The sequence below is a fragment of the Pelodiscus sinensis genome, chromosome 6, assembly GCF_049634645.1.
Source record: "Pelodiscus sinensis isolate JC-2024 chromosome 6, ASM4963464v1, whole genome shotgun sequence".
In the NCBI taxonomy this organism is placed as follows: domain Eukaryota; kingdom Metazoa; phylum Chordata; order Testudines; family Trionychidae; genus Pelodiscus; species Pelodiscus sinensis.
In genome coordinates this window covers 98,274,683-98,298,406 of record NC_134716.1, presented here as the reverse complement: position 1 = coordinate 98,298,406, position 23,724 = coordinate 98,274,683, and the positions used below count along the sequence as shown (strand labels likewise).

The 23,724-nt window shown below is 41.3% G+C and overlaps 1 long non-coding RNA gene across 1 annotated transcript in view; it reads left to right on the top strand.

Moving 5' to 3' along the window:
* The window catches only part of LOC142829766 (uncharacterized), a 28,591-nt gene extending 22,808 nt beyond the window's left edge, over positions 1–5,783 (top strand). The window contains exon 3 of the long non-coding RNA XR_012904515.1: positions 5,330–5,783. This is a non-coding gene — a long non-coding RNA (uncharacterized LOC142829766). The remainder of the gene's footprint in view (positions 1–5,329) is intronic.
* The last annotated feature ends 17,941 nt before the right edge of the window (positions 5,784–23,724 follow it).

Sequence of the window (23,724 nt, the reverse complement as noted above, 5' to 3'; positions counted from 1 at the left end):
TAGTCTGGACGCTTTGCAGTCAACATCAAAGGCATTTGTCGACCTCCTCGGTAAACCTCATCCCACAAGGCATACCGAGGAGGTTGACAAATGCCTTTGATGTTGACTGTGGAGCGTCTAAACTACAGCTCTGTGCTGCCAAACAGCTGATTGGCACAGCGTGGCAGCCATTTTAATTTAAATGAAGCGGCGATTATTTAAATCATTTGGGTATATCTCTCTGACGACAGAGCCATGTAGTCTAGACGTACCCTTAGAGAAGCAAGATGGGTGAGGCAACAACTTTTATCAGACCAACTTTTCTTGCTGAGAAAGACAAGCTTTCAAGTCCTGAAGCTCTGTGTGGCTCAAAAGTTTGTTTCTACCATCTAGTTGACCTAATAAAATATATTACCAAGTTTACCTTGTCTCTTAACGTTTTCTACAGGTCAGAACTATAATATATAAAATTAGAGATAGATACAAATGGCAAAGTTCAGGTCTATGCTTCTTCAAAGACTGAGAACACTCAAATGTGGTATCCTGGCCTGGGCCCATCTATACAAAAATATTTGAATGTATTGATAAAATGAGTGTTAATGTTTTATAGTTTGTAGCATGGCAGAAGGAGATAAAACACACATGAAAGAGCCTACGCAGCACCCCAGCCAATCAGAAAAGGGCTTTATAGCCTGTTGGGGGCTCATGGAGGGGCTTCTCCCCTTCCGGGTCAGTGGGCAGCCACTCCGCTGACATCCGTAGAGCCCCTTTTAGTCCTGGGCCAATGGTCAGCACAATTCAGCAAGAAGTCAGAAGCCCATGACCTGGTTCAGGGTGCGACATACAAAGTGTCCATAGCCTAGCCCTGAGTCGGGGCAGGGCAGCCACACAAACAAACCGGTCACCAGTTACAGCACAGTGGCCCAAGCCCTAGTTCAGGGCATGGTAGCAAACACACCCAGTCATATATTTCAGGTGTCCGGGCCTTGGTTCAGGCCATCTTACTTCCAACTGCCCCTCCATGGTTACCTGGGTCTCTGACAGGTCCGCTGAGTAGTTGAGATCGGTCAGTGCTGGTAAGTCCACCGATCAGTGCAGCTCCTCTACTCCCAGCAGGCACGGGAAGTGGGTCCAGGACTTGGTTCAGGGACAGGCCACACACAGTTTCAGGATTTAAGCACCCTGAACCCGGGTTCAGGGCCAGGCAGCAGTAACAAACAGTTCTCCGGCCCAGCCCTAGTTCAGGGCAGGATGGCAGGTTAACAGCTCTCAGGCCCAGCCCTGGTTTAGGGTGAGGCAGCAGGCAAACAAACAGTCACAAGTCCCATCTAAAGCACCCAGTCGGATCCCCTTGCTCAGGCGAGGATCCAACAGATGAAAGCTGCTGTTCGAGGACAGAAAAGGGGGGAGACTGCCACCCAAGAGTGAGGTGGCAGGGGGATGCAGGCCCACCCACTCCATTGCATCCCAGCCCAGGACCCTAAGAGCAGCAGAGCAGTCTGTTGCTGGGTGACTGGGGATCTGCATGCACTTCAACATGCTGACCACTGCTGTGGCCCAGCTATACTGTGGCCAGTTCTCCCTGGGCTACTTCCATCTCCCCCTCTTTGACAGGTCCACTGGGTAGTTGGGGTCGGTCAGTGCTGGTAGGTCAGCTGATCCAGACCGGGGAAAGAGAAAGAGCAGTTAAGGGGGAAAGAAGGAGGGCAGGACAAGGCTACCACTAGAGCATTCCTGGGCAGGGACCCAGAATAGTGGGATGGACGTGGGTCCCCTCTTTGTCACTCACACTACTCCTAGCCAACAAGGAGAGTGACCTATATAGACTGTAGCTTGCCCCTAAGAGGTTGCAGTTGGCCACAGTGGCAGGTGTAAAGACTGATGACTGCTGATACACCCTGGAAGGGAGCAAGAGACTGAAGTAGCAGCCACTGTATCTTATATAAGTCTAATTTTCCTCTTGCTTACACCAACATAAATTTCAAGCATTGGTTTTAAAGAAGTACGAGAGAGTCAGGCCCAAAGAATACTTTGCTGATTTTTATCACATGAGTTACCTGCATAGTTCTTGTGCATAACTGTCAAGATAAAATATATAGTAAAATAAAATTCAGCCATTTTTTAAAAATGAATATGTTTTGGAAAACATGTAAATTGTGATGAAACTGGGTTTTTTTAAATGAGATGAAGCATATCAGTATTGTGAAAATATTCTATTTTGACAACTTATAACAGAAGTTTTGATTTTTCTTTTTTAAACTAAATTTCATGTAGGTGTGAATATAAGTAACTGGTCTAAATTGGACTAAAATGCTTTGATTTTATCAAAATACACTGTTTTGATCAACTCAAAATGAATTATTTCCAGGATATCATTTAAAAGGAAATTTCTGTTTTTGTTTGGTTTTATTTCATTTTTGTTTTGGAACAGGAAAAAAAATCTTAACTTTTGGAATTTCCAGATAAATGGAAAATCCTGTTCCCAGGATGAAAATATGCGGAGGAATAAAACTACAACCATTTTGCTACAGTATTGTAGGGTCATGCTATATGAAAGCATTTTATTTTAAAAGCCTTAACAGAAGTCATGATGCCATTATAGAATAACCCAAGTTGCCTAGAACACACCTAACACAGTGTGCAGAACAAAATACTATAGTGTGGCAGGTCAACAATAAAAAAAAACACTTCTAAACCAGAAACCTCACCACTATCTGTTGTATTTCTTTCACCTTGCCTTTGCTATTATAAACTGTTAGCACAGCCCGCATATAATGTATTAAATAAAAAGAAAATATTTGTATTTTTCCTGAGGAAAGGAAGAAAGAAAGCAAAAGGCTTGTGTTACCAATGTTGGTAGGTCACTTAGGGCCAGATTTTCAAAGGATTTCAATGGGAATTGGGTACACATGTGCTTTTAAAAATCCAACATTGGGGTTTGGAAGCTCCCTGCAAATGCAGGAAGTGGAGGGATAGGGAGAGGAATAAGCAAAGATAGTGAGACTGGGTTGGGGTACAGCAGGATGCTGACTCCAGTTTGGGAAGGAGGGTTCTGGAGGTTCCTACCATATCCCAGGTCCTACTCCACAGTCCAATTCTGGGTACAGCAGTGCCCACCATAGCCTCTGTTCCCTGTCCCAATCCCAAGCTCCATGGTGGCCACTCCAGTCATTCTGGGTCCCATTCTCACTGCCATCCACTTCACCACATGCCAGGAATGTGTATGTTGATACAGGGACTGAACTCCCACAATATGTCCATTATGGGGGCATCAGCTTCCACCTCAATCTGACTAGGCACCTATCTGCATCTTTAGGCATCTTCAGACGTGATGGTGATGAGATTTTTCTGAATAGACCAGAAATCCATATGCAGTCACCTAAATAAAAATGGCCTTATTTTCAGAGTAGCGCAGCTCCCATTGATTTACCCTACATCACACAGGTAGGCTAACCTGAAACCAATCTCCTGTTTCTTAGCCCTGTACTGTAGTCACATGACCCTCCTTCCATCCTACAGTATTATGACAACTTTTTTTTTCTCCTTACAACTGGTGTTCTCTCTTTCTGTGAATGGACCAATATAAAAGAGTGAATAAGTTACAACAGCATCATCATGAGAATGGAAGAGCTTCTTTTAGTGACTTTAGTAAAGCAAAGAAATGTTGGAGAAGATGAATGGAATGAAATTGTTCTGGGTATCAGAAGTAAAAAAGTAAAACACGGCTCAGTCAGTAGAAGTTCTGTTTATTTTTTAGATGCAAATAGTATTTATATGGGTAGCTCTAATTTGGCAAATGGGGGTATTATGCAGAAATGTTTGGTGAAATCCTGGCTCTATAAAAGCCAATGGGAAAAAAACCTCATTGATTTAAGTGGGGCCAGGATTTTTCCCCTTATTCTTTCAAAGGAGATTTTCATCATCCTTAGATGTTGCATATTTTCCCATTACATCAAACACCAGTTAACAAAAACTCTAGGATTGTACCGAATGAGAATGATGGCCAGTTTTGCAAATGGGCTGGATTACAGCTCCTTTAAAGTCAGCCAGACTGAAAAGCTTTAAGAGTAAGTTCCAGAGCTTAAGCATAGCAAAGCAGCTGTCTTTCTCATTTTCACTTTTTTCTGGGACTGGGTGCAACCTTTTCATATCTAGCAAACCTCCCCAGCGTCACCCAAACATCCAAAAATTCATTTAGCCAAAAGTTTCAAATGTTCCCCAGAAATTTCAGTATACAGAGCTATCCAATCATTTGTAAAATTCTATCAGATGAGATCATGGATTTTTAACAAAAAGGAGATGGGGGAACATTGTAAAAGTGTACTGGTATCGGGAGAGAGGGAGAGGGAGAGGGAGAGGGAGAGCGAGAGCGAGAGCGAGAGCAAGAAAGAAAGAAAGAAAGAAAGAAAGAAAGAAAGAAAGAAAGAAAGAAAGAAAGAAAGAAAGAAAGAAAGAAAGAAAGAAAGAATGTTCTTGAAATGAAATGTATTAGGTTTGGAATAGATTTCTAGGCAAGTGGTGAAAGCCTATCACAGCAAACTTTCAAAATTTGACCGGACTAAACAGTTTTAAATTTAAAGTAGGCAAAAATCCTGCACTGGCAGAATTATAGACAATATGATCTTATAGACCTTTTCCATCTCTAACATCTCTGATTGAATGAAACCAGTACATTTGTATGTGATGTCTCATTTGTGAGTCAGAGCGTAATGTACCAGCTGAAATAAATTGAAGGCAGTAAGACAATATTTCAATCAGAGAACCAGTGGTTCACTAAAAGCTGCCGTTACAGAATCTGTGGTTTTTGAAGAGGAAATATGCCTGGTTTTGGAAAGAATGTACTTTTCTGCTTGCTGACTTTTAAACTATGGGTTAGGTCTCTGCTACACCAACCTTTCTGCATTAATGAGAGAGGAGGAATTTGAGAAGTCTGGTGCACATGTGGTTTGGCAGGTGCTTTATATTTAAAGGCACATGAGGTTTTGTCAAATTGTGTAGAGCTGCTCTAATCATAACCTCCAAGACTCAGTCATTGTTTACCTTAATTCTATCATAAGCACATCTGGGTAACTCTTTAAAATAATGGTAAGCGTAATTAATAATGAATTGCGTTGGAAATCTGATAAAGTATTTATGACATCCATATTAGCAACAAATGAATTCATCATGGTTAATATTACAAAAAAATTCAAACCCCCCAAAGGACTTAATAATGAATTGGGGCAGTATTTGAATGTGTTACTGGCATGTGACCGGGTATATTAAATGCTTGTTAAAATCATTATTTATCACACATCTTACAACAGCCTTTCAAAATTGCATAGTATGTATTTATTTATTTGTTTTACAGATAAGTGGAATATCATTTATTTTTCATTAGCATCAGCCTCATAACCAAGAACAGGGTTCTGCCACAGCTACAAAGATAGGGGCGTTGTGATGAACCTACTAGGGAAGAAGAAAAAGGACCATACAAGTATATATGCATGTATATTACTATTCTATTATTTTAATGTACAGCAATTTCAATCTTCACCAGACTTTGATCTGGCTAGTTTTAAACTGCCACTTAAAGTGAGCTCCAGAACTTAAAATCACAATTAAAAATTTAAAAAATGGCACATATAGACATCTATAATGTTGTGACTTCATTCTCATAGTTTTAGTTCCTGTCTCTATGCGGGTTGTATCCAAATCCACTTTCCAACCCACCCCAATTTCTCCTCTCCTGAATTCCACAATAACATCTCCAAATTTGTATGTTCTTTATAATCTCAAACTTGGTATGCTGAAATCTTGTCTTTGATCCCAAATCTCTTACTCCTTTCAGTATTGTAGTCAACTGCTTCACTAGCTTCCCTATCTCCTTAATTCACAAATACAGTTACCCATCTCATACCAATTTTACTATTTTGTAACTCCATTGGCTTCCTTAAAGATATTTCAGACTTACAGCAGTGTGAGAGGAAAATCAGGCTTAGGCTATATCTACACTACAAAGAAAACTCGGAAAAAGATACACAAATTGCGAACCACAATTTGTGTATCTTTTTCTGCTTTTCTTCTGAAAGAGGCTTTTCTGACACTTGGCCCATCTACACAGGGCCAAATGTAAAAAAAAAACACCCTCTTTTGGAACACCCCTTCTTCCTTGTAGAATGAGGTTTGCATGGATGCCGAAAAAATGTATCTGTTTTTCCTAATTTTTTTTCAGAAAAGCAGATGCATTCCTTGGATACGGCAGAGCTTTTCTGGGATACCTTTTGCAGTGACTCCTCTTCACTTCCAAGCTCCTACCAAATCCTGCTGTTTTTTCTCTACATTATCTTCAACATCTGTCCTTTTCCTCTTTACCCTCCTTGGTCACTCCACACATCGACTTGTGCAGCCTCTTCCTTCTCATTCTCCTTGTTCTTCATCGTGCTCAGCTCCAGATTATCTAATACACTTCTTCTAAAAACTCACCTTCCTCTCTCACCACACTGAAACATATCACTCCCTTCTGAATCACTGGCCTTCCTGACTATTCTTCCTTAGGGTCAAACTTTTCATTCCCTGCTTCAAAGCCTTTCTTAACTGCACTGCTGAATACAACTATCCCTTTGTTTCCACAAACCTATACTCTCACAGTCTTTGGTATGACCTAACCCTCTCCCAGATACCTCCTTTGCATCATCTCTCTACGTCACAGGAAACTTCTTCTGTGCTTCCCTTTATGCTTGAAACTATCTTCTTCTTACAACGCCTGCCTCTGAGACATGCTAAGTGACTGCAGCTCCAATGGCCCAATTCCAGCTAATGCTCCAGCTAATCCTCTCTTTTATCAACCCCCTGTATTAAACATAGCTTTTCCATCAAACCTTTCAATGATGATCAGTCATCAACCTTGCCTCTGCTTCAAGTCTGCATTCTTGCTGGGTGTATTTTATGCCTGCTGTATAATGTTTCTGTCTAAATCAGGTTGTAAGCTCCTTGGGGCAAGGAATGTCTCATTCTAGCACATTGTGTAGCACATCTGGCCAGCATATTGTTAGTACTCAACAGGTAAAACCAGTAATTTTTAAAACTTTTTAAATGATTACGTGGATTTATTTTTAAAGGAACATTTTCTCACTGGCAACATATTTTCTCCTCTTATTTGATCCTGCTGTGAAATCATAATGCTGTATTTGTGATAGCACAGTCATTTCCATGGGAACTAACTGTGATGTCATAAACACAGGATATATATCTTCTCTGCAGCATCGGACAGAAGAAGCAGCTGGTCTGAGAAGGAGAACACTATAACTGAAACACCAACAACCTCCAATAAATACTAAAAATCTCCATGCAATGTAGGAATATTGCTTAAATAGATGTCTGCATGTCTACATTTTCATGGCTCTAATAACTTTCTTCACTAAATTAATCCCTCGTTAGAAATAGAAATATATTTTAAAATAACTGGAAATAATAAATGTTTGGCATGGCTCTAAACTCAAAACATTTGTCTCTGACAAATTAAATGGAATGGGAAGAAAGCACCATGATGATGAGAAAATGTGTATAAAAATTCATGGGTTACATTTCTTACAGCTGAACCACCAGTTACTCACTGGAGTCCCTATGACGTATTGAGGATGTACTTGTGTAGACTATTTACAAGAACTAAGAAGTGATTAATAAAAGAATTAAGTGGAAAACATCCTCTGTGATGTTTTAGTTATACAAGTGGGCTCAGCTTTGTAATCAAAACTCGTCAGAGAAAGCAGCAAACTCCAAAATGGCATGAATTATGACTGATTTCCTGCCTTCAATCAAAGAAAAACAAAGGAAAATGGAAGTGTTGAAAGGGAATTAGCTTTTAATTTGGAAAAAGAAAGTTGCTTGACAAAATAACTTCCTACTTAATCTTGCAAAGCAAAGAATGTTTTACATGAATGTTGTTATCCCATTTTTAAAGATCATGTTAAAGATAAGATAATAAATATAATAATGCCACTTTTCACGCAATCAATGCACTGTAGCAATTTTGTATGAGAGTCTCAGGCTACGTCTAGACTGCAGCACTTTTCTGGGATAACGGAGGTATCCCAGAAAAGCAATGCCACATCCAAGGAATGCATCCGCTTTTTCGGAAAAATTTCTGAAAAAGTGGATGTGTTCTTTCATCATCCCTGTAAACCTCATTTTACAAGGAAGAAGGGATGGCTCAAAAAAGCAGGTTTTTCCTAAATTTGGTACTGTGTAGACATGCCTAATTTCAGAAAAGCCTCTTCTGAAAGAAAAGTGGGAAAAGATATGCAAATTGCGCTTCACGATTTGCGTATCTTTTTCCGACTTTTATTTTTAGTCTAGCTTTAGTCTCAAAGCCTGTTACAAAAATTAATTCAATAATAGAAGGCTGACACCAACCTTCCTTAAGAAAAGATTAACATCTTCATAATTAATCTTTAAAACACCTCCCAATGTTGAATGTAAAAATCCCAGTTTGAGACCTTTCTATTCACATTATTCTCATCATTATAGTACTTGACATCCTTATAAGATAAACAAGCAGAAAATGTCTGTCTTCCTTATATTCAGTGGCAGAGAAGGGTGTTGACATTAGCTATCAGGGGCTTGTTTGGGTTTTGCTTTTTTAAATTATTTAGACAAAGCTAGGATAAAGTGATGAGTTTTACACTACAACCTGAAAGGAGTAAGTTTCAAGGCTATTCTGATATCTTGAAAAAGAGAAATTCAAAACCTTGAGATGGTCACTGCAAAAGCTCTGTCTACAGTCCTCATCCTTGATGGGAATGATCAACTGTTTTAGGAAAGTGCTATTGTTATGGAACATTTTGGTCACTGACAGAATATTAGTTTCCTGTGAGGACTGAAGATTAGCAGCAAAACCACAAAGTGGATCTGTTCTTCAACACAGAACTGGTGTCATTACACAGGTTTTTCAGCCACTATGTTGACTCCTTACTAAATAACAAACATTCCACTTACTGATGATCCCACCTACCACTGAAGCTTAGCAAAAAGTATGGATCACTCAGGCCAATTTTATATCCACTAAGGATTCCAAAGCTACTGACAATTTTATGATGAGTTGGTAGATACTTTCTATAGAATTAATTTTGAAGCCCCTTCCTCTTCTCACCTGCACCACTACTTTCTTTCCTGGCTTCATTTTAGCTAGCCAATCATCTGTTCTCCATTCAGAATTGAAGGTAGTGACTCTGAAGCCTGGAATGTTTGTTGAACTTCTTGTGTGAAAAATCAGATATCTATGAGGGAAGGAATTGAGTATGACTTATAGATATGGCCACTGGCCAATGTTTTAGATTCAGGTGATTTTTTTTTCTGTGATGCTCCCCAATGAAGTGTCTAATGAAGGTCTCTGTGGAAAGGATTTATGTTTTGGAATAGTTCTGCTGGGCATATCTTGTGTCCAGAAAATGAACACCAGATGCAAATATGAATAGCTGCAGTCTAACTACCTGAATTGTACTAGTACTCAGTTGGTATATCAGGCAATTCATACGTGGGCCTGAAAATGCAGATGTAGCTTACACTCACAAGAGGAGGCCACCCTTCCGGAACTTCATTGTTAGTCTGCTAAAAACACAGGTATAGATTTCAGAAGACCTAGTGACAGTCTTGTACTCTGAAGTGGACTGTGTTTACCACCGCAGTGGAAGTCAGCCTTCCTGAGATCTGCCACTCCATCATGATTTGACTCCATGCTATTTCCTTAACTTTAATGTCTAAATTCCATAACCCCAGTAAAATGGGTATAATGCTATACTTTTGATCCTTCTCACAGAGGCCTTGTGAGAATTTGGGTCCATATTTACCATTCACAATGGCCAATAGCTAACTATGCAACTTTTACTTCAGTGGAACTACTTGCATAATAAAGTACTGTTCAAGTATGATAGAATCTGCCCCTTAATCTTTGCAAAGTGCTTTGAAATCATTAGAATTAAGGCCTTAGAGAAGTGCAAAGTATTATGAAATCTGCCCATTATGTCCATAACTCTTGATGTTCACCATAACATACATCATTATCTGATTACTTAAACATTCCAAGTGCCTTAGTTGGTTTATTGTAGGATGAAACAAAGGGAAAATAATGCACAGTCAAGGAAAAATCTCAGCAAAGTTTCCCTGTGTATGTCACAATACTGTAGTTAGCTGATGACGTGCAATTTAAAGGTGATTCAACTGCCCTGATGACAAAGGAACCCTTTCCAGCTTTCAGAAGATGGAGGCCATGTAATTCCTCTCTGCCCTGGTCTACATCAGAGAGTTATTTTGAAATAATTCCCCTTAGGTTGAATTTATAAGTGGAGCATCCACACTACCACACCCATTATTTCAAAATAACGGGCTGGTTATTTCAAAATCTGTACTCCTGCTTTCCTCAAGGAATAACGCTTATTTTGAAATAGTTATTTCAAAATAGTGGTGGTGTGGATGCTCCACTGCTGCTATTTCGAAATAACTACTCTCCAGAGTAATTAGAAGTAATTACTTCCCGGTGCTTCCTGGGGCTCTAAGTTGATGTAGCATGTTCACAGTAATTTCAAGGCTCCCCTGTAGTGGAGACATGCTATTTTGATTTTGTTATTTTGGGAGTTATTATTTCAAATTTAGTTATTTTAAAATAATTTCCTAGTGTAGACTTGCCCTTCGAGTCCACAAAGAAACCAAAATTATAGGCAGTGGGATTTTTAAAGAATGTTATGCTAAGTGAAAGGTACAATGAATCTAACAAAGCACCAGAATACAGTCATGCAGTGATATAAAAAATCACCATACATCGTAATGTTGCAAACATTTCCTATACACATTTGTAAAGATATAAAGCTGTTAGTAGAATGGAAGCTATTTGAGGCTTGTAAAAGAAAACAGCACATTATTATTTCCATTCTGAACATATTTTTTTACTTAACCCAATATGAGCAGTTTATATTAAAACATTCAAATATTAAAAAATGTTCTAGGTTGCAGACTGATAATAAATGCATAAAACCAAATTATTTTGTCATTTGTTTTTAATATAATTAAACATGAAAACAAATGTTTTGATAATATTGTGTTTTAATGAAGGATCTTGGTAATTCACTGTAGACTGGACATTTTTGTGGGTTTGAATATGGCATGTCTTTTCTTCATCACAATGTAAAATGTTCCTCAATATTTTTCTGCTGTATTTTTTTTTCATTTAAATTCTGCCTTGGGTTTTATGGTCTTAGTAAGTGCTCTGTTCTATAGTGGTAACTTCTGAGAAATTATGGTAGACACACGCTTTCAGGCAATGAAGCTCATGGCTTTAGTGTGTTTAACTATCCTGGGCTAATGCTACAGGGATAAAGTCTAACATTAAATAAGGAAAGATATATAGATGTACCACCCCAGAGACTGTTCACACAGGTGACATTGACTTCTCTGGAAAGTAGTAAGTTGCTATCGCTGATCAAATATCTATTGAATTCAACAGGAGTTTTCTATTTGATTTCATTGGCTGGCCATTTGATCAGATCTCTTCTAGTTCATGCCAGTAGCAGTCCTTAGGCACACATAGCTGCATAGGGCACCACTAAATTTGGGGCACCACTGATGCCCCAAATTTAGTAGTGCTCTATGTTGCATATGTCTAGGACCACCACCAGCCACAGTCAGCGCCAGCTCTGGTGGCCCCAATCCTCCCGTCTCCTGTTCTGTCTCCCAGCCCCAACAGTCCCTATCTCTCAGGCCCCCAGTCTCCTGCTCTGCTTCCCAGCCCCATCAGTCCCAATTCCCTGCCTCCTACTCTGCTTCCCAGCCCTGTCAGACTCAGTCCTACAGGTCACGGTCTCCCCATCCCAATCCTCCACCATCCCACTACCTCCACTCTACCTGCTAGTGTACAGTTCCAGCAGGCTGCACTGCTCCCCCTTCTGCCTGTTGGCCCACCATTGCCACTCAGTCTGCCTGATTCCCCACAAGCGTCTGTGCCCTCCTTTTACCCTCCCCCACATCCCTGAGCACAGTCTGCCCCATGGAGTGGCTGCCCCCCCCACACCTAGCAGGAGATGGAGGGTGCAGGTGCTTGGGCTGCATAAGCCATCAAAAATCACAGAGACAGCCTTGGAAGTCTACTTTTCCCTCCATCTGGCTCAGCTGCATTGGCCAAGGCTTTCTTAAGATAGAGTGATGCAGCTGGGAGATGGCAGCAGAGCCAGGGGGGACAGGTTGCTGTGTCACTCTGGTTCCTGTGGCTCCCACTGCTGCAGTCCCAAGGGCTAACCTCAGAATAGGTAACCTTCCTGTCTATTGGGTCAGGATAGTTGCTGTGGGAAGCTGCCAACATGCACAAGAGAGAAGCAGCAGCTCCAAAGACATTGTTCTCCTCCCTTTGCTGTGACCTGTGGTATTCCCTAGCTTTCCTCTGTGCTTTAGAAGTCACTAGCCTGCCATCCAAAGTTATATTCCTTAGAAAATAAACATACTCATCTATCTTGGTTCAAAAGCCTTTGAAAACATTTCTTTTCACCCATGTTTGTACCATCTTAATTTCTCTCTCCCATTGCCATTATTGGATCATTAAAAGCATTTTGGAGACACGTCACTGTTCCTTTCATCACCAGAGTTCTCAGTTTAATTTGCCATCTTCATCCTGTTTCTCCAACCCACCCCCACAGGGTGTTCTATCTTATTAATTCTTTCTCTGCAACTTGCCTCAAATATCATCCTTTCCTACCTGCTTCTAAAACCCTGTCTACCAACAGTCTTCTCTGTCTGGCTTCCTTGCATCTCATGTTGTTTGCCTTCACTCTGTTGAAAAGGCACATGCTAAAATCATCTTCCTCACCCACAGTTCACCAAATCCTTTCATTGTTTTCTCCTTACCCTCCAACTAAACTTCTCTTCCTTCATTTCAGGGCTTTACAAACCCCCATATCTACATCTTTGATCTTCCTTCTCTCCACTTCTTTGTCCGCAGAAGACCAGCAGACTGAGTTCTGTTCCTGGCTCTAGAATTGACATGCTGGGTTACCTTGAGCAAGTCAATTCATTTCCCTGTGTGTCACTTTCCCAATCGTAAATTGGGGATAATGATACTCATCTCCTTCGCAAGCTGCTTTGAGATCTACTGATGAAAAGCACTGTACCATCTGGATTCTTTTTGTGATCGCATTCACAGCCCTTCTTCCATGACATTCCTTATATCTGAAATCTTCCTGTCTCACTTTCTTTCTGTCAAAATATTTATACCACGCTAATCATCTAAGAAGTCAAGTTTCTGTTCTTTGTAATCACTGTTGTGCACTGCATTGGTTCTTCCAAGATCTTCCTTATATGTAGGATCACACAGGTGACAGTGAAGTCAGCAACAGATACCTCACTTTACCCAGGCCCACAAGCAAATAACTGAATATTATTACAACTAGACCAGGACTAGACCAGGTTCTTACAACATAGGTCTTTGAGTTGTCACAAGCCCAATTACACTGCAGTTATCTTTGATTTTTACTGTATGATTGAAACATAAGCTGTCCTTTTCACTTTATGAAATATTGTTGCATTAGGAAAAATAGGAAAAAAGTGACATGTATATTTTAGTGGGCTACTGTATTTTTAAACAAAATGTTCATTATCCAAGTTAGTTTTTATTTAAAATCCACCTTTTTTCTTATGTGCTACCCTCTGAAAATTCACTGAGCAGTGAATTCAAACTTAAAACAAGAATTTAAATAATTAAATCCTACAAATTTATGAGATAGCTACAGGGGGTAAAGAGAGAGAGAAAGAGAGAGAGAGAGAGAGAGAGAGAGAGAGAGAGAGAGAGAGAGAGAAGGAAATAGGCAAAAGGGGAAAGGTTTGGCTTGCAAAATTGATTTGACTTCAACACAGTGCCCTGAAGACAGCTGTCGTGTAACTATACAATACAGTTAAATGAACAGATGTGTGCACTATAACATACATTCATAAAATAAATGGTAGCCGTTTTATATGCATGCCTGCTAAAGGAATAAGAATAGAAAATAACACATTTCCAGTCCAGGAAGGAATAAAATAACCAACTCATGCGGAAGGGTTGGTCTATAGCTCTTCTTGTTTATTAGTACAGGTGAGAGAATACTATTAATCAACATCTAGTCATATGATCTTAAATATGAAAGAGTGGGTGGTGGTTTGATAAAAAGAAGGTGTTTATTAAACAACAACTTAACCAACTGTTCCTATTTTAGATAAACAATAGTCTACCTTTTAAAGGTGTCTGACATACATTTGCCAAGTTCCTACTCTGCAGGCATTGCACATACAAATGCTATGAATCATGAGAGAGAAATAGCACAAGAATGTTATTTTTCATGTATTGTGATGAGATGCTATCACCATACTATAAAAAGATTGATGGAATCATGCAAAAAATATTGTTTGAAGAAAAAACACTACCCTGGCAAGGAGGAGATTTTCCTCTTCAAAACAGTTCTTCAGGGACCAAGATCCACTCCTAGAAGACATGAAAATCTTTTAAATAAAACCTCAACTCCCACTCCATCTCTGCACTCAGGAACAGAACCTGTGAAATGAGACACTCATGCACCATGGAAATACTACAAAGGGTCACGTCTTTCTTTATAGAATAGGGGTCTTTCAATTGGTGCAGCCTATTGATGTGGAAATCATCCATATGAGACCCACACCTTTATTAATGTGAAGGGAATCCCCCTTTATCAATAACAGGAAAAGCTTCAGAGAGGAACAAAATCTCCCCAAAGACATAAACATGTTTGAAGAGGATGCTTCAACAGAGATGGGGAGCTCTCAAAGGAGAAAGCAGTGTCAAGCACTGTGAACTCTTGAAAAGGGGTGACCACTTAGTCATGTGCAGCCTTTTAAGAAGGCCCCATACACAATATGTAAAGCTTTCAAGTGTTGCTACAGCTACAGTTACAATTATAGACTGATATTGTGAGCACTGGAAATCTTCCTGGGTATGTCTACACTACAGCACTATTTCGAATTAACTTATTTAGTTAATTCGAAATAAGCTAAATCGAAATAACGCATGTAGACACAAAAACTAATTCGAAATAACATTTTTCTAATTCGAAATAGCGAGTCCACATTGAGTGGACCCTGAATCAAAGGTAAGGCTGGCCAGAACCAGTGCCAAAAGGGCATCAGGGTCGGACTTAGTGTGTGGGGCTGCTGCCTTAGGCTAGCTGAGGGATGTGCTTAAAAGGACCCGACTCCCCATCCCGGACAGACAGTTCTCAGGTTTCTCTGCTTGCTGGTCCACCTCGCTAAGGGACAGCAAAGCATTTGTGTCTCGGCGTGCTCTGCTTGCCCTCACTCGAGACACCACGACACTCTGCAGCATGGAACCAGACCTGCCCCCGGGGACTCTGCTGCGTCTCATGGACACGTTGCCGGCAGCCTGGCTGAACTGTCTGAAGGCTGCCATCCAGGAGCATCATCAAGAGGCTGTCAGGATCCAGGGGGCCCTGAGGGAGAGCTTCTACCCTGAGGAGTGCTAACAGTCTCCCTGGTCTGCCCCACTGGGGGCTTGTGCCTCATTCCTCCCTCTCGTCCTTCCACTTACCCTTCCCTAACCCTCCCCCCTTCCTGATGTCAAATAAAAGACATGTATTTTCAAAAATATAACCTGTCTTTATTTAACACAACCGGGGAGGGGGAATGAAACTCTGGGGAGACAGGGGAAAGGAGGTGGGAGAGGGCAGGAGAGAGGGTGGGAGAGGGGAAGGGGAAAACTGGGAGGAGGGAGCTGGAATGGGGAAGAAAGGGGAAGAAGGAGGAGAAGAAGCTCAGCACTCAGGGCTGGGGGTCCCACCGAGCCAACCGCCTCCCAGCACAGAGTGGGAGGGGGCCTCGGCGTCCCCGTGGGGATGGGGAGGAGGGTGCGGAGGTTGAGGTGGGGGGTGTGGACATTGAGGAGAAGGATGTGGAGGTTGAGGAGGAAGAGATGGGAGGGGGGCAGGAGTGGGAGGAGGAACAGTAGTTGGGGGGGCAGCAGGCGTAGGACCGGCACGGGGCAGCATGCTCTGCAGCAGGGCCTGCAGGTTACGGTTCATCGCTCGGTCCTCAGCAAGCTGCTCCCGGCGGAGCTGCAGGTCCTCCAGCATCCAGGCCTCGATGGTGCTGGTCCCGGTACTCCTGCTGCATGCTTGTGGTCTGGAGCAGGCCGCGGGTGCGGGAACATGTCCTGGGCAGGGTGGTGTGCCCTGCTGGAGCAGCTGTTGAGAAAGAAGAGAAGTCAGACCCTGCTGTGGAGCCGCTCCCGGTGGCCCTGGTGTACGCCTGCCGCAGCTCTTTCACCTTAAGGCACACCTGCTCTTGGGTGCGCCTGTGGCCTTTCCTGGCCACAGTGGCCGCTATGTGGCCATAGACGGACGCTTTCCTCCTCCTAGTGCGGAGATCACGGACGTTGGGGGCCTCCCCCCAAACCTTAATGAGGTCCATGATCTCCACACTAGTCTATGAGGGCACATGCTGTCTACAGCCCCTGGCTGGCCCCTGGGTGTTAGGGGACTGGTCGAGGGAGAGCTGGCTGCCATCCTCTGGCCACTGGCTGAGAGTCTGCAGCTGCTGGCAGGCCTGGCTCTTGCACGTGCCTAGTGGCCAGAGTCTGCCCCTTTAAGGGCCCTGGGGCTATGGGACAGGAGAGGAGTTTTCCTGGTTTGGCCCAGAGTGGCCACCAGGGGAAACGGGGAAGGGCTAGAGGCCCCCTAATTCGAAATAAGTGTCTACACAGCACTTATTTCGAATTAGCTATTTCGAATTAGGTGTTATTCCTCGTAGAATGAGGTTTACCTAATTCAAAATAAGGGCTCCACTATTTCAAATTTATTTCAAAATAGCGATTTGTATGTGTAGACACTATTAAAGTTAATTCAAAATAACATCTGTTATTTCGAATTAACTTTGTAGTGTAGACATACCCCCTGTGTTTTAGCTCTTAATTGGCTTACAGATACGATGGTGAGACAAAGGGCCAGCCCAGATTCTTGGCTGATGCAGACTGGCATAGCTTTGTTGAAACAAAGGAGGATCTTGCTAGCGAAGAAGATCACAGCCCCACCCCAACTCCAAAAAACTAAAGTGGATTTTGAACTAAATCTATCTATATCTTTTCTCCTTTTCTCACCACTGACTGATAGCAGAATCCTCTACAGAGACCATATTCAGCTGGTGCTATTGAGCCTGATTCCCTCCTGAGTTCTAGCAATGTGAATGTGGAATAACTCCACCAAAGTCGTTGCAGCTATACCATGGTAGATAAGAGCAAAATCAGGAAAATGAGAAGAATCAGATTTTTTTAAATATTAAGTATTTTGTATGTAAGAGAAAGTCTCCGATGCCTCCCTAGATATTTCACTTTCCACTAGCTTGGCTCTTTGTTCATTTTTCCTCTTTTGTGATATTAAGGGTTGGCATAAATCCCACCGTCCATGGTTAAAACTCCAATGCCTAACTATCAAACCAATGCTCCAATGTACAGTGTGATCAATACTTTAAATACTAAATCCATCATCACATGCAGGAGCAAATTAAGTACAGATCCCTGAATCCAAGTTCTCCATAAACAAGGGTCTATCAGAACCAGTCTTGGTTTCAGCAGCAGAGTAAAAGCTCTGATACAAATTGCATCCAGATTTCATTGTAGTCTCCTGAGGGCATAGACCATATCTTCATTGTCTGTGTAAAGCACCGTGCATATCTACAGCACTGTATAGAAATGTTAAATAAAGTATCTGGCTCAGGGTGCAGGCTCTGGAGCAGGGATGGGCAAGAGAATTTCCGCAGACCAGGTCCAGTCTGCTAAGCAGATTGATCCGGCCTGCAGATGCCCTGCAGTGCCCCCACCCCCATGCCAATCAGGGCCTCCTCTCTGTGCATTGGTGCTTAGAGTAAGCACCACGCATCCCTTGCAGGGTGAGGGCAGGAAGCAAGAGACTTTGCGTGCTCCCCTGCCCCCAGGTCCTGATTGCTCTGCAAAAGGGGGAGGGGGGAAAGAATGCAAAGTCTCCTCCCATCACCAGGGGCGCAGATGCCTAGAAGGAACCACCAACTGTTCAGAACAGCTGGTGGTTCTTTCTGGGGGAGGGCGGGGGCAAAGACTTCACACACTCCCTAACCCCCAGGCAAATCAGTGTCCTGGCCCCGCCTCTTCTGCCTGAGGCCCTACCCCTTCTGGGGCAGCCCAGGGCCACTTCAAAAATTTGTGAAGTGGCCTCCCTTTTAAAATTATTGCTCTCGAGTGTGGCCATGAATGAGGGGTTTGAAGTGCAAGGGGGAGCTCTGGGCTGGGGCAGGGGTTTGGGGTAAGAGCTCCAGGGGACACTTACCAGAGGTGGCCCCAGAAGCAGAGACATGTCTCCCCTCTGGCTCCTAGGCAGAGCATGACCAAGCAGCTTCATGTGCTGCCTCACCCACAGGGACTGCCCCCACAACTTCCATTGGCTGCAGTTCCCAGGCAATGGGAGCTACGGAGCTAGTACTCAGGGAAGAGGCAGTGTGCACAGCCCCTTTGCTGCCCCTGCAACTAGGAACTAGAGAGGGCGAAGTGTCTCTGCTTCCAGGAGATGTGGGGAGCCGGGATACTGCAACACTGACTGGACTTTTAAAACCCCAGTCAGCAGTGCTGACCAGAGCAGCCAGGGTCCCTTTTCATTCAGGCCTTCCAGTTGCAAACTGGATGCCTAGCAACCCTAGTCCCAGCACTCAAGCTGCAGCCCAAGCCTGAATGTTTACACTTCAGTTAAACAGCCCCTTAACCCAAGCCCCGTGAGCCCAAGTCAGCTGGCACAGGCAAGCAGGAAGTATCTAATTACAGTGTAAACGTGCCCACACTAGCCTTGCATTTGAAACACCCTCACTCTCCTTCTAAGCACACAGGAAAGAGAAGAATCCACAACTACCATCTGCAGGAGCAAAAGAATAATTAATGGTCAGTCCCTCTGAAGTGGCAAAGAAGAGAAAGGCTCCTGCCAGATTGCCCCCACTCTTTGGCTACATCTAGATTACATCCCTCTGTCAACAAAGGGATGTAAATGAGGTTCTTCAAAAGTACAAATGAAGCCGGGATTTAAATATCCCATGCTTCATTTGCATAATCACATCATGGCGCTTTTTCGACAAGCGCTATTTCGAAAGTAAAACCTCTGTCTAGACACAGTTCTTTCAAAAATGGCAGGTTCTTTCAAAAACTCAGGTTTACAGGATCTTTCGAAAAAGCCTTTCTGAGCCTGAGCTTTCTGCTGCAGGGGAATGGAGATGAGAGTAAGAAAGAGAAGTCCTGACCCACTGAGCCCCAGTGTCAGTGGGTGATTGACTCCAAGAGAGAATGGGAGGTTTTGCTGACTGCCTTGGCCATTCTCCCTTCCTAGCCACTTTGCACTGGCACAAACATGCTCCAAATGAGTTTCTATTAAAGAAAAATAAATGAAAAAAACACCTTGGCCAAGCTAATATTCCTTCCTATTTGTTTAATATTACACAACTAAGTATATTAACTCTAAAACACCACACCATGCATGCAGAAGTATGAGTTAGAACAGCTGTAGCCACAGTGAAAGTGCCCTTGAACACTGAATTTTTCCAGTGTATCACAATTACAGAAACACCTGTGCCAAACAGCTTTCTTGAGCCTCTATAAAAGTTCACACAGAACCTCAAACTTTCTCATTTTGTACAGGTCTGTTGCCTTGGAGCCAGCTCAGTGCCTCTCAGTATGGAATCTGGAGAATTGTTCGTTTTATGCCTCAAAGAGAAAATGTGCAGGTGCAGTAGTAGGCATATGATTTCATCAGTTGATTATTTGCTTGTCATAGAGTATTGCATAAGATTCTGTGGCTGAGATAATTTTCAAACACTTTGGTACATAAATGTCTCTTGCACAAAAAATAATAAAAAGCAGAAATATTTTGACAAATGCTATGGTATTTGCAGAAAAATGTGTCCTAAATTCCTGTGGATATAACCTCTTCCACAAATATTGTCTAGCTGATGTTTTGCTATGTATTGGGTTTCTCTGTGCATATGATATATATATACCATGGCAAAAGTCTTGAGCAAGAATACTTTTGGATTGGTTGTTATTCCACAAACAAAGTGCTACGTTATCCTTAGGGACTTCTGGCCAAAGTCTTTAAGATTAGATTGTGTACATGTAAAACTACCCAAAGTGTCCATTTAAACAAGGTCAAAAGACAAACTTTCCTTAGTGGTCACTGCAGAAACCATGGCCAACTATCTTTCAGGCAGGGCTCCAAAAAAGGGAAAGAAAAAATTCAGAATTCAGCTTACATATTTAAGTGTTTGTCTCATAAGCATGAAAGCTGAGGTGCAATTATGCAGCCTCTCAAGATTTGCTTTTCCATAGCCCTTTACTAGGTCTATGGAATTTTTTCCATATCCAAAAAGTTGACAAAGAACATTTTAATAATACGTTATATAATGCTTTAAAAAGTCCAGATCTTTGAAGTGTTAAAATGGGGAAAGCCTTCCACCATCTTTATTTAAAATGACCAATGGAGAAACTCACTGAGTTGTTTTATTTTTTCAATTGTTTGCTTACCAGGTAATAAATAACAGAACTGCAATCATCTAATAAGTAATATACATTGGAAAAATAAATTTGTACTTCTCAGACACACTCAGTAATAACCATTTGGGAAAATATCTAGGTGTCACTGTAGACAGAACAGTAAAAACACCTGCTCTGATTATATTGGTAGTCAAAAAAATAAAGAAGATGTTGAATTATATTAGACAAGTGATAGAGAATAATACTGAAAATATCATAATGCCATTACACACAGTAGTGGCATGCCCTCACCTTGAATATTGTGTTGTATTCTAGTTATGCCCTCACAGAAATAAAAGACCTCCAGAGATAAGTGACAGAACTGTTTAGAAGCATGGGGAAACTGTCATTTTAAAAGATTAGGACTTTTTAGTTTAGCAATAAATAAGACCAGCCATGATAGAAGCATATATAGTAAACTAATAAATGGTATAAAAGAGGTGAATTGTATGCTGCTATTTGGCTTGTATGTTCAATCCTTTACCATTTGTCTGTCTTGTTTATTTAAATTGTAAAATAAGGTCTCTCTATTATTCCAAATTTGTACATTGACCAGATCAATGAGCTCCTGATCTAGGTTGGTCAGTAGATACTACCATAACAAACATAATAAATAATAATAATAATAATAATCACTTTTCCTTAATACAAAGGAGTTAATTAAATTAAAATAACACATTTAAAATTGTTAAAAGGAATCAATTTTGTACTACATTTTCCCGCAGTTCAGACAGAGGGATGTGATCAGTAGTGCACGCTAAAGTGCTGCACTGTAATTCTCCTGTCTGGATGCTGAGGAAAGGGGACATAGTTCACAATAATGTAGTCTTGTTTTAAGAGAATTACATTCATGGGAGCTAGGAACCTTTTAGTTTGTGCCCATAGTGTCCACACGGTGGAGTTATAATGCAGCATTTTGGTGTGCACTTTTATTCACACCCCTGTAGTCCAAACAAGTAAACAAGGCCTGAAGTATGTGATACTGGTCAATATCAGAGACAGATACTGGCTTTGCAGCATTACTCAGACCTAGTACAGCTATTTCTGTATATATATATATTTCCCTCCATTTTACAGATTTTAATCAGGGAAACAAGGGAAGAGAGCAGAAAAAAGTCACAACTGGAAATACAGATGCCTTTAAATGTATACATTTTGAAATAGGTCTAATATAATCCAAACATCTGAGATGGGATAGTTGATAGTGTGGTTTACCCACAGAAATCAAAGATTGTACAAGAATCTTCCAACTGTAGTATTCATGTTCCCGTTTTAGTTTCAGTAGATAGGAAAATATGTTTCAGCATTACAATCTTACTTACATTTGTTGTCATAATCTTACTTACATTTCAAGTACTGGCACTTGCTTTAGTATATATATTATGGCTACAGTGTATGCATACATGTTGGCACTGATTCCCTAGCAGATACAGAAAACCTGCCTCCAAGCTAATTTATAATCAGTGCCTACGTCCATGAGCCTTTTACTAGCTCATTGAAAAAAAGCTTTATAAAGCAGATAGGAAAGATTCTATGTTGTTCTGTTTTTTCCCACCTGTTCTCCATGACATACATTTGGCATTAACAAGCTGCATTTCACGTTCAGAGGTAGGTGTTTTTCACAATATGTAGCGATACATCATATAGCAGATTATGGGCCAACTCTTTCTCACCTTTCTCACACAAATAGTCCCATAGCTTTTATCTACACTTCTGATATAAGAAAGGCAAGTAGGATTTACCCTCATACAGCATCTCTCATCACAATATATAATACTTCATTTGCTCTGAAGTATAATGAAAGTCTCTTTGTTCATTTGTTCAAACACCATGCCAGATTTTGTCTTTTGTTTTTGTGTGTGTGTGTATGTGTATAAGAAATCTCATTGTGCAGCAGGTTTCATTGACTCCTAGTCTGTATGATTCATTACTGCCTAACAACTCCTGCTCTTTAGATTTTCTGTGTTTAATGTATCCTATATCATTCTATCTAGAAAGGTTTAAGAAAATCCAGTTAACCACAATTTCCTTAACAGTATACTCTTCCCTTGTTTATAAATCATTGCAGAACACACGTCTGTAAATGAGTCACTGCTTTCAAGAGCAGTCCTCTCAGATAACGTAATCTTGGTTCTGTGTTAGGCTTAGGTCAGTTGTTTTTGTTTTTGTATAACTATCACACGAGTAATCAGGACCGGAATCTCTTAGAATGTTTATAGGTATCATGAAGAATCATTATCAAGTCGTGGACAAAATACTTTACATGGTCTGGAACAGGTTCTGGCTGAGATATTTCTCCACCATCTTCCACGGAAAAGGAAAGAAATCTGTGTAATTAGAGATAGTGTAAGCCACATAGTTAAGATCTAGATCTGGATACAAGTTTGAGGAGGTTTGGATTTAGAGTTTGGGTCTGAGCCCATTTCAGCTTAAAATAATACGAGACTAAAAAAAAGATTTCCATCGTTATGGCACAAAATGTGCAATTTTACTGGGAATCAATAGGTGGTGTTATGATAGATCACATTACAAGTTCTGTTTAATTGAGTAGATAGGAAATTAGATCTTGGCTAAGCGCTAGTTGTGATGTATTTGTTAAGAAGAACATAAGTACATAAGAACAGCCATATTGGGTCAGACCAACGGTCCATCTAGCCCAGTATCCTGTTTGCCAACAGTGGCATATACCAGATGCCCTAGAGGGAGGGATCACAACAGGTAACCCTCACATGGTCCCTCCCCTGTTACCCACCTCCAGAGAAATTTGTCCATTGCCCAAATGTCTCTCCTTTCTTAGGTGCGGGGCTACTGCTACCAGGAAATCCACAAAAATTATAAAACATGCATTGTGTCTAAAACACTGTAAATGCAAAGTCACCTTAAGAAAGCTTAGCTGACCAGGTACAAAATAGCTAATTTCAAAATAACTCACCTTATTTCTAAATAATAGAGTGCGCGTCTACACAGCAAGCCGATTATTTTGAAATAATTTCAAAATAATGGGCTTTTTATTCCAACTTCTGTAATCCTCATTTCATGAGGAGTAAGGGAAGTCTAAAGAAGAGTGTTTTTCCTTCGACTTCTTGATGTGTAGACAGTGTCAAAAGTCGAGTTAAGGTACAGCCGCTCTCTGAGTTATGAACGAGTTACAGGCCAACATTTGGTCTGTA